The 11,466-nt window shown below is 38.3% G+C and overlaps 1 pseudogene; it reads left to right on the top strand.

Annotated features, from left to right (window-relative positions):
• The first annotated feature begins 7,037 nt into the window (after positions 1-7,037).
• Positions 7,038-8,386, top strand: LOC132229698 (major facilitator superfamily domain-containing protein 8-like; annotated as a pseudogene).
• The last annotated feature ends 3,080 nt before the right edge of the window (positions 8,387-11,466 follow it).

Below are 11,466 nucleotides of genomic sequence, written 5' to 3' on the forward strand. Positions count from 1 at the left end.
CAGAGTTAGGAAACCAACGAAGGCACCAAGCAGTACTGAGGTCAGAGTGGCAGCCCACCCAGCGTGGAGCAATCAGCTTGTGCTGCTCATCTCCTCTTCCTAGAATTAACAATATTTAGGTTGACTTTCTCCTCCTCAGTCACATGCCCAACCTCGGCAAAGATGTGTAGCTTTGTGATGTTTACCCATCATTATTTTCAGCAGCAGTTCTCAACCTGTGGGTCGCGAACAATGAAAATACATCCTGCATATCAGATATTTACATTACGATTCATAACAGTAGCAAAATTACAGTTTTGAAGTAGCAACGAAAATAATTTTATGGTTTGGGGTCACCACAACATGAGGAACTGTATTAAAGGGTCGCGGCATTAGGAAGGTTGAGAACCACTGTGTGAAGCCAGAAGCAAAGCACATATCCCAGCATGTGCAATATGGAGTTCAGGTGGGATTTTAATACTGTTTTTCAGTTCCTGGCAGAGGGATAAGGTCCACATTGTCCATGGGGCTGCTATGGGTCTGAGAGGTCCCATTAATTCAGCAGCATCCTACAGGGCCTAGTCCAGTGATCGAAGTCCCCACTCTGGAAGATAGATCTTTTCAAGAAAAAAATGTTAAAATCTTTCTGATTCACTTCAAATATAATCAAGATCTGTTAGATTTACCTATGAGAAGAGCAGGGATAATTCTATAAAATATAATAAAGGAGCTGTCAAATTATGAGTTTATAAAACTCTAGAAGGTACAGGCCACATGTTCAATCAGGAAGTGTGTGAAGCTGGGAGAGATGCACAACTTCGGTGTAAAACCCAGCTGAGGGTTTCAAACATGTCTTTGTCACTTACTGCATTTCTTTCATCACAAAAAAACATACAAAACAAACAAAAAAACACCCATTTTCTATACAATTTTAATGTTTTGAGATTGGCATGTGGATATTTATTGTGTAATGTATTCTTTTTTTCTGAAAATCTATACTTACCTCCAAGATTTATTCTTAAGTGGGAAAAGCAAGATATAGAGTAGTATGTCAGGATACTACCATTTTCATAAAGGTGGGGCATAAGCCCACAATACACACAGGTGTGTGAGGGTGACTCCAGGCTGGGGTGATAGGGAACACAAGTGGCAAAGAAACATTTTATCAAGTAATTTAGTTCTTTTATAACTTGGCACCATGTGTAAGCATCATCTAGCCAAAATTAAATTTAAATTATAAGTAAATGAAATACCTTTTTACCTTGATTGCCATGCAATTTTATGCCTTATTTTAGCAATATTCACTGCCAGGGCTACAGACGTGGTCATGCTGCTTTTCACTCTACAGTAGTCCAACCTTACTTACCTATAGAATGTTCAAGTCTAAATTCCATACTTTCAAAAAGTATATTAAAGTTAATTCCCTGTCTTTTATTTTTCCTCAAAATCAAAAGCAAGTCAAGGAACTTCTGGTCTCTAGGATCAAATGCTCCATTTTATATGGAGTAATTATTACTTCAAAATCTCAGTATGTCTCCAGGTCCTTCTTTGTCTGTAAACCATGTATTTCTGTGCATCAGCTCCTCAGCCACTTTTCCTCTGTCCCAGTGAGAAGAGCCTGTGCCAGCAAATGGCAGGTGAATTCGAGAGAATGTTCTAAGTACCAATTCAGATAATAAAAGTTGTTTATTCATCTCGTTAAAACTGCAGCAGTAAGTGGAGGACTTCCAGTTTCTGTTCTGGCATGTAAAGAGTTTGGAAGTCATTACCCCTGTCCATGCAAAAAGAAAAAGCTGAACAACTGAAAATCAATAACTTTTCTTAGAGCCATCAGACAGCTGTTATCACAGGGAGAACTGCTGCCCCTGAAACTGGAGAGATAGACAGGCAGGTACAGAGGCTCACAGCTCACTGGAGAGAAGCCCAGGAGCCTAAACACAGCATTGAAGCTAGAACCAGTTTCTCTTCCCAGTGCATCATGGCAGCTTTCAACAAAAAATTACAAGGCACATTAAAAAGATAAAACACAGTTCAAAGAGATAGAGCTGGTACCACACCAGACCCAGATGTGTTAGAGATGTTGAAATTATATGACTAGGAATTTAAAACAACTATCATTCATATGCTAAGGACTCATATGGAAAAAGTGGGCAACAGTCAAGGAAAGATGGGCAATGCAAGCAAAGAGATGGAAACTAAGAAAAATTCAAAAAGAAATAGTAGAATTAAAAGACACTGTAACTTCAATGAAAAATGCCTTTGAAGAGTTCATCAGTAAACAAAACACAGCCCAGGAAAAAATCAGTGAGCTTGAAGAAATGTTGATAGAAATTTCTAACACTGAAATGCAGAGAGAAACATAATGAAAATGATAGAACAGAATATGCCAGAACTGTGGTACCATTACAAAAGATGTAATGTACACAAATGGAAATACCCGAAGGAGGAGAGAGTGGGAGAGAGGGAGAGGGAAAAAGAGAGGGAGAGGAAGGGAAGGCAGAAGGGAGGGAGGAGGAGATGGAGGGAGGGAGAGGAGAAGATGGAGGAGGGGGAGGAGGAGGAGGAGGAGGAAGAGGAGGAGAAAGAGAAGAGAGAGGAAGAAAAGAAATATTTGAAACTAATAACAATTTCTAAAGACCTGGAGTAGCTGTATTCATTTCATAGAAAGCAGATTTCAGAGAAGGGGAATTACAGAATAATTAAGGGTCAATTCTACAAGAACATATAACAACCACTAGTGTCTATGTGCCCCAAAATAGTGTCAAAATACATGAGGTAAACATATAACTGTAAAAAGAAATAGACAAACCACTCTCAGAGTGGGAGGCTTCCATACACCTCTCTCAGTAAGTGACCAATGCAGCAGGCAGAGAACACAGTACAACTGAACTGCACCATCAGTGATGGAAGATTTAATGGACACCTGTAGACTACTTCATCTAACAACTGCAGAATACATACCAGGTGTACCGGTTAATAATGTGGATTTTGTAAACAAAGAAAATATGACAATTTCAAGAGAAACATCAAAAGTGCTTTATTCAAAGTAATGTCCATTGCTAGCTACACATTTCCCCCATCTTTCAGGTAATTTGTGGATACTGTCCCAATAGAACTCTTCTTGTTTTGAGGCAAACCATTCAGAGACCCAATTTTCCACTTCTTTGTGCATTTTGAAGTGCTGCTCAGAAAGTGTGTGTGCCATCGATCGGAACAAGTGGTAATCTGAAGGAGCAAGGTCTGGTGAATACAGCGGGTGGGTTCATACTTCCCAGGCAAGATCTTTTAACATGTCTTTAACTGGTTTTGAAGTGTGTGGTGGTGCGTTATCATGAAGCAAAATTACTTTGCTGTGTCTTCTGGCCCATTCTGGTCGTTTCACGATCAAAGCGTGGTTCAAATTGATTATTTGTTGTCAGTAGTGATCAGTATTAACGGTTTCACCTGGTTTTAGAAGCTCATAATACACCACACCTTCCTGATCCCACCAAACACAGAGCATTGTCTTCTTTCTGAAGCGATTTGGCCTTGCAGTCGATGTTCATGGTTGACCTGGATCAACCCATGATTTTGTGCATTTGGAATTCTTCAAATAAATCCACTTTTCATCGCCAGTCACAATTCGATGCAAAAAAGGCTTTTTTTTCGTGCTGTTGAAGCAACATTTTACTGATGACTTTTTCGGTTTTCCATTTGTTTTTCGTTCAGTTGATGTGGCACCTACTTTCCTTCCTTTAAAATCTTACCCATTGCTTGTGAACGATCAGAAATTGTTTGCTGAGCAACATTTATTCTTTCTGCAAGCTGTTTTTGAGTTTGACATGTATCTTCATCTAATAATGCTTGTAATTGCTGGTCTTCAAACTTTTTCGGTTGACCAGGACGTTCTTTGTCTTTCACATCGAAATCATCACTTTTGAAGCATTTAAACCAGCGTTCACAAGTATCTTGAGCTGGAGCATGTTCACCATAAGCTTCGCAAAGTATACGATAACTTTCAGCAGCACTTCAAAATAAAGTAATGATTAAAACTTCCTGCAAATGCACTTTTTTTATCACGAAATTCAACATTTTTAAGTGTAAAAATATCTATGATGTTAACACCTTCAGAAAATTTGACATATGAAGTTTTGAAGCTTGCTGTCAATACAACAAAATAGCATACATATCAACTCGCATATATATCAACATATGTGTAACTCTATCTATTGAAAAATATTCGCATTATTAACTTCAAGCTCACATGGACCATATACAAAGATAGATCACATTATGAGCTATAAAGTACACTGCAGTGAATTAAAAGAATAGAAATCACACAAATATGCAATCAGACCACAATGGAATTAAACTGAAGATCAGTAACGTAAAGACAGCTGGAGGCCTAGGATCATGTTATCATTTAATACATATAGAAAAAGCATTTGATGAAATCCAATACTCATTCATGACTAAAACTCTCAGCAAACTAGAAATAGAGGGACGTTTTCCCACCTTGATAAAGAACATCTACAAAAACCTACTGCTAAACTTAATACTTAATGGTGAGAAACTTTGTATTTTCCTACTAAAAATCAGAAACAAGGCCAAGATGTCCTCTCTCATGACTCCTTTTGAATACTGTACTGCTCTAGCTGTAAAATAAAACAAGAAAAGGAAATTAAAAGTATACTGATTGAGAAAGAAACCTATTTTTAAGATGACATAATTGTCCATATAGAAAATCCCAAATAATTCACAAAAAACTTCTGCAACTAATAAACAACTTACAACCTTATAGGATATAGGGTTAATACACAAAAATGTCAACTGTTTTCTTTTAAAACAATAACAAACAATTGTAATTTTATATTAAAACACCATTTATATTAACAGAAAAAAATAATGAAATAGTTATAAACCAACAAATGTGTCCAAGCTTTATATGAGAAAAACTACAAAACTCTGACAAAGAAATCAAAGAAAATCTAAATGGAGAGAAATTCTATGTGCAGTGATAGGAAGACTCAGTATTGTTAAAATGTCAGTTCTTCCCAACTGGATATATATATTCAATGCAATCTCAATCAATATCAGAGCAACTTACTTAGGGATATCAACAAATTGATTCTAAAGTTTATTTGGAAAGGCATAAGACCCAAAACAACCAATGCAATATTAAAAGAAAAGAACAAAGTAAGAGGACTGACAGTATTCAACTTGAAGACTTCCTATGAAGCTACGTACAATAGTAATCAAGACAGTATAGTATTGATGAAAGAATAGACAATTAGAACAATGGAACATAATAAAAAGCCCAGAAATAGACCCACGCAAATGTAGTCAAGTTTGACAAAGAAGCAAAGGCAATTAAGTGGAGAAAGCAGAGTATTTTTAATAAACGGTGAAGAGTGAAATCGGCATCATGGCAGAATAAGAAGACCACTTTACTTCCACCCTTAAAGTTACAAATCAGATAACTACAGTTCAACAAGGATGCCTTGCTCAACACACAAACATATCTGAGAGATCCATGCATCGAGACATCTGAAGGTAAGCATATCAAAATAAGAGAGGAGGCAGGATGGGGTAAACAGAGATGAAGTCTGCAGATTCAGTCCAGTGCCTACTGCTGGCCAAGCTGACATGGTAGCAATGTAGGAGTTAGGCTGCAGCCCTTACACAGCAACTGAGGGTAGGTGGCACAGACCAAACATTCTGGCCTAAGTAGCCACTGCAGGTATAGCTGGTGACAGGCGGACACACAGCACAGTGGTGTGGCTGCTGTGGACTAGCAGCAGCCAATGTTCGCAAGAAAGCAAAGCCACAGACTCAAGAAGTGGCCTCGCCCACAACCCACCCCCACTTTACCCAATACTCAGGGTAGAACCCAGTAGAGGCAGCAGAGGTGTCTGGATATCACAGAACAGCAGGCGGTCTCTGGTTGCAAAGAAGCAGCTCTGAAAACGTACAAACCTGAAGCCCCATCACATGCCACATCCCACCACAGGAATAGGACCCGAGACAGAGGAAACAAAGACACAGAGAGGATGCCCACCACCTTGGGGAATACAAGGCATATTCCATGACCAAGGCAACACTGCCCACTGAGATCCCAGAGGTACCAGTAAAGTAAACAGAAACTTGCCCTCTAGCACCATCTACTGGAAAGCAAAAGAAAGGCCTCTACTTATTAACCTGCAGAATTAAGAGCAAAACAGTACCAGCGACTCTTTTGGGAATGTCACCTAAGAATCCTGAGACACCAATCAGAAAAAATATATGCAACTCTATGTTCATAACAGCATTATTTACAATAGCCAAGATCTGGAAACAGCTCAAGTGTCCATCAGTGGACGAATGGATAAAATAACTGTGGTACATTTACACAATGGAATACTATACAGTTGCAAAAAAGAAGGATCTCTTACCCTTTGAGAGAGCATGGTTGGACCTGGAGATTATTATGTTAAGTGGAATAAGCCAATCTGAGAAAGACAAATATCACATGCTTTCACTTATTTGTAGAATCTAATGAACAAGATGAATTGGCCAATAAAATAAGACCGGAAGCATGGAGGCATGAAACAGACTGACATACCTTGATGTGGGGTTGGAGAGATGAGAATAGATAAACCAAAGAACTTATATACTTATATGCGTAGCCCATGGACATAGGCAATAGGCTGGTGAAGATCTGGGTGGGGGTGGGTAGGGACTGGGAGAATGGGGATAAGTGGGACATATCTGTAATACTATCAACAATAAAAAATATACATTTAAAAAATTCAATAAAATGGGTATAGAAGGAAAGTACCTCAACACAATAAAGGCTATATATGACAAACTCTCAGCTAATATCAAGTTCAGTGGTGAAAACCTGAAAACTTTTCCTCTAAAATTGGGAATAAGATGAGGATGTCCACTCTCACCACTTTTATTCAACATAGTAATGGAAGACGTAGTCAAAGCAATCAGGCAAGAAAAAGAAATAAAAGGCATCCCAATTGAAAATGAGATGTGAAACTGTCATTATTTGCTGATAACATGAGTCTATATATAGAAAACCCCAGGAGCAGATGTGGGAGGAAGCCGCCCTCACCTTCCTGCACCCCTGGTAATGACCACTTTATTGGCATTAGTAATACTGGGCAAGGCAAGGAGTGCCAGGACAGTAGTGGAAGCTGGTGGCCTTTCTCGAGAGACCTGGAGAAAATGGGGTATTATAGAAACTGAGGAGCAGTTGAAGAACTGATGAAGTATAGGATTTTCTATAGTGATAATGTCAATGTGGCCATATCTCCAAAAGGTTGATCAAACCTCTAATGCGAGTTCTTTGGGGGCTGGGTTATTGTTTAATTTAGTTTGGGCCAAATGGTAACTTTACCTACATTTGATTTGTGGTCTAATTATTGATCAAGAAAAGAATGTCTCATTGTGTCCACCTTCATTTCAGTGGCAGCCAACTGCCTCTATCTGTATGTCCATGTCTTAGCTTCTCATCATAAATAGTACATATTGGTCACTAATGGATTAGTGAGATTCAGAGCAGGAAATATAGCAGTTATTAGATCACTTATTGCTGGTGCTACTTCCATTCAGGAAAGAACAAATTCCATGGCAAACACAAGTGCATGTCCAAGTACTAGGTTTTATTCCAGGTCCAGTTTTCAGAACTGTTTCACACTCATTGGAGAAAAGGGCATGGCATAAAGACTGTAAAGCTGCAGATAAACACGTATACAGCACCAGTTTTACTTGGCACCTTCCTGGGAATTCTAAATATTTTTCTGAATCTTATTATAGTAAAAGAACATAGTGTGGATGACTCAGGACAGCAGTGTAAAAATACTAATTTTGAAGAAGCAAGTACAGATAAAGTTCAGGTTCCCCAGGGACATAATGATCAAGTTGCTGTTGGAACTACCAATGTTCTGTTTTCCATGGTCCTTTCTTTGCTCTTTTTGGAAACCATTCTTACTCCATTAATAATAGATATGTATGCCTGGACTTGAGAACAGGCTGTCCTATGTGATGGAATATACTTGCTACTCTTGGAGTGGAGGCAGTTATTATTTTCATGGAGATTAAATTACTTTCCAAAAGACTGGCTAGTGTGCTATTCTACTGGGAGGACTAATTGTCTGGGTTGGCTTCTTCAGCTTGTTACCTTGGGGAAATCACTTTCCCAAAATACAGTGGGAAGATTTACATAACAATGGAATCCCTAAGAACACATTTGGGGAAATGATTGTTACTCTTTGGAGGTCTCCAAGAGAAGATCGCAGTGAAGGACCAACTGGTTGCCCAATTGAACAAGCTGGGTACCTCTACATCCCCATGATCCATCTGGCCCAGTTCCTCATATCGGCTGTGCTAATTGGGATAGGCTATCCATCCCACATTGTCATATACATTATATTAAAAAATTCTGGGACCAAAACCTCAGAGTGTGTACATGGGCTGGTTAACAGCTTCCGTAAGTGCATCTCGGATTATTGAACCTGTGTACATCAGCCAAGTGTACACTCGCTGGGGCCCATGACGGGCAGTCAGCCTGGTGTGTGGATAAGTGATGCTCACCATCACTCTCCTGGGAGTAGTTTACAAAGACTCCTTGCTTTTTCTCTAAGGCATGGAAGGAATCAAGGGTAACCCAGCTAACTAACACTGGGGTGTACTTGCTGTGTGGGATTTCCTTTATTTTATTAAGGCTCTGCTAGATAATCGCTATGGGTCAGTTTCTAAAAGTCAGGCTTCGGATATTGTATATTTAAAATAGCAAGAGCATATATTGAATAACACAGGGAATTCTGTGAATAGTAAGATAATGTAAAACCATTCTGGATCATAATTTCTTTATCTCAAAAAAGATATGTTCTTCATTCTACATTTTTGGGGGGTTTGCATGCACTCATGAGTGAATACATGATGTGAAATTGTATTCTTAATTCAAACTGCAGAGGTGTCATTTAAAATAACAAGAAAATATCTGCAATGAAACCATAAGATGAGTTCTGTAAGAATTACCTGTAACAGAATTACATTACAGAAATTGTTTACCTAAATCGAGTTGCATTTATTTGACGATAACTACTTTTTATTTATTTAAAAATGCATTTTCTGCCCTGGCTGGTGTGGCTCTATTGTTAGAGCATTGACCCCAGCACCAAAGGAGCTCAGGTTTGATTCCCAGTCAAGGGCACCTTCCTGGGTTGCTGGTTTGCTCCCCGCCCCTGGTCGAGGAGAGTGAGGGAGGCAACCAGTCCCTGTGTCTCTCTCACATCAATGTTTCTCTCTCTCTCTCTCTCTCTCTCTCTCTCTCTCTCTCTCTCTCTTCCCCCCCCTCCATCCCTCCCTTCCTCACTTCTTGCCTTCCATTCTCTCTGGATAACAATGGACAATATCCTCAGGTCAAGGGGGAAAAAGCATCTTCTATTACTATCAAATTTCCTTATGAAATAAATATGGTGAGCCTTAAATTTTCCACTTATCATGCCTGTCATTCTACTTCACCTCTTTTAAGTTATTTTGATACTACACTCCCTGTGTTATCTCACTAAGTAACCCCTTAGTTAATAGATGAGTATGAATAATGCTAGTATTTGAGCAATAAAGAGGATTAAGAGATTAAGATGGATTTCACTACCTTTAGTTGGGCCAACGCCTTGTTTCTTTCAAGTGCTAATAAATATTTCACTTTAGAAACATTAGCCAGGTGTGTGTTATTGTGCACATAGACAGAACAGCAAACTGCTTATTATAGTTATTGGCATTTTCAACTCCCTTCAGTTCTGGAGAAAAACCATCACTTTATTTACTTTTCCCATTTCTTAGTGGTGGCAAGGTAGACAGAATGGTTTTCAGACTATGTCTGCATAGCTATGCAGATCTGCAGAATTTTACATTTGAATGGGCTGCGACAGCCCCAAACTAGACAGGATAATAAATAAATATTTGAGGCAAAATGGCTTTAATCTAACAGCTTGCTGAGTTTACTTGAGTGTATGGTCTCTATATATACATTTCCTACTCCACATAAGTTGAATGCTGATAAAAGGAACTAATACAGAACTATGTAGATGGAAAATCAATACTATCAACAAAAAGTTAAAATATTTCTACTCTAGTTTATAAATATTTTCAAATCTGAGAGTAAACACTATAATCTGCACTTTCTACTAAATTAGTGGTGCTTTTTTTTTTTGTCTTGAATAACAGAAATGTAAGGCTCACAGTTCTGGAGGTTAGCTATCCAAGATCAAGGTGTCAGGGGGGTTGGTTTCTTCTGCGGCCTCTCTCCTTGGCTTGTAGATGGATAGCTTCTCCTTGTGTCTTTTGTTTGCTTGTTCCAGCTTTCTTGAGATATAATTGACATGTAATATTGTGTAAGGTTAGGGTATACAACATGTTTATTTGGTATACTTATATATTGTAAAATGATTACACCATAGCATTAGCTAATACCTCCATTACATCACATAATTACTGTTCCTTTTTTGTGGTGAGATATTTAAGAGCTACTCTCTTAGCAACATTTAAGTGTACAATGCAGTAATATTGGCTATAATAACCATGCTGTTGTACCTTAGATCCCCAGGACTTATTGATCTTATGTCAGGAAGTGTGTAATCTTCAACCAGCATCTCCACATTTCCTCCATTCCACAGGCCCTGGCAGCTATCATTCCACTCTCTGCTCTTTTAGATCCACATACAGTGATATTGTACTTAGTATAGTGCCCTCAGGGTCCATCCATGTCATTACAAATGGCAGGATCTCCTTTCTATGGCCGAGTAATATTCCATTTTATACACATGCATGCGCACATGCACACAGGTACACAGAAACAGGTGTGAGATAATACTTTGTTGTGGTTTTTATTTGCATTTCCATGAGGATTAGTGGCCTTCTAGTTCATAGGTTGACGCTCATCCACTGAGCCATGCTGGCCGGGCCACCCCAATAAATTTAATTAAAAATGTTTAATAGTGCTAGAGCAACTGGATACCCACATGTAAAAAAATAAATCTATACAGACCTTTGACATTTTCTAATAATTAATTCAAAATCAATCACAGACCTATATGGAAAACACAAACGTTTAAACTCCTAGTAGATAACAGGAGAAAATCTAAATGACTTTGTGTTTGGCAATTACTTCTTGTATACAACAAAATATGATCCATGAAACAAAAATGATAAGTTGGACTTAATTAAAATTAAAAACTTCTGATCTGTGAAACACACCGTTAAGAGAATGAAAAGACAAGCCACAGACTGGGAAAAAATCTTTGCAAATCAAACATCTGAGAAAGAACTGGTATCCAAAATAGACAGAGCTCTTAAAACTCAACAGTAAAAACAAACAAACACCCAATTTAAAAAACAAGCAAAGACTTATTAGACACCTCACCAAAGAAGATATATAGATGACAAATAAGCATATGAAAATGTCACTAGAGCATTATAGACTAAAGCAATAAGGTAATGATACACACCTATTAG

Source organism: Myotis daubentonii, chromosome 3, assembly GCF_963259705.1.
Source record: "Myotis daubentonii chromosome 3, mMyoDau2.1, whole genome shotgun sequence".
NCBI lineage: Eukaryota > Metazoa > Chordata > Mammalia > Chiroptera > Vespertilionidae > Myotis > Myotis daubentonii.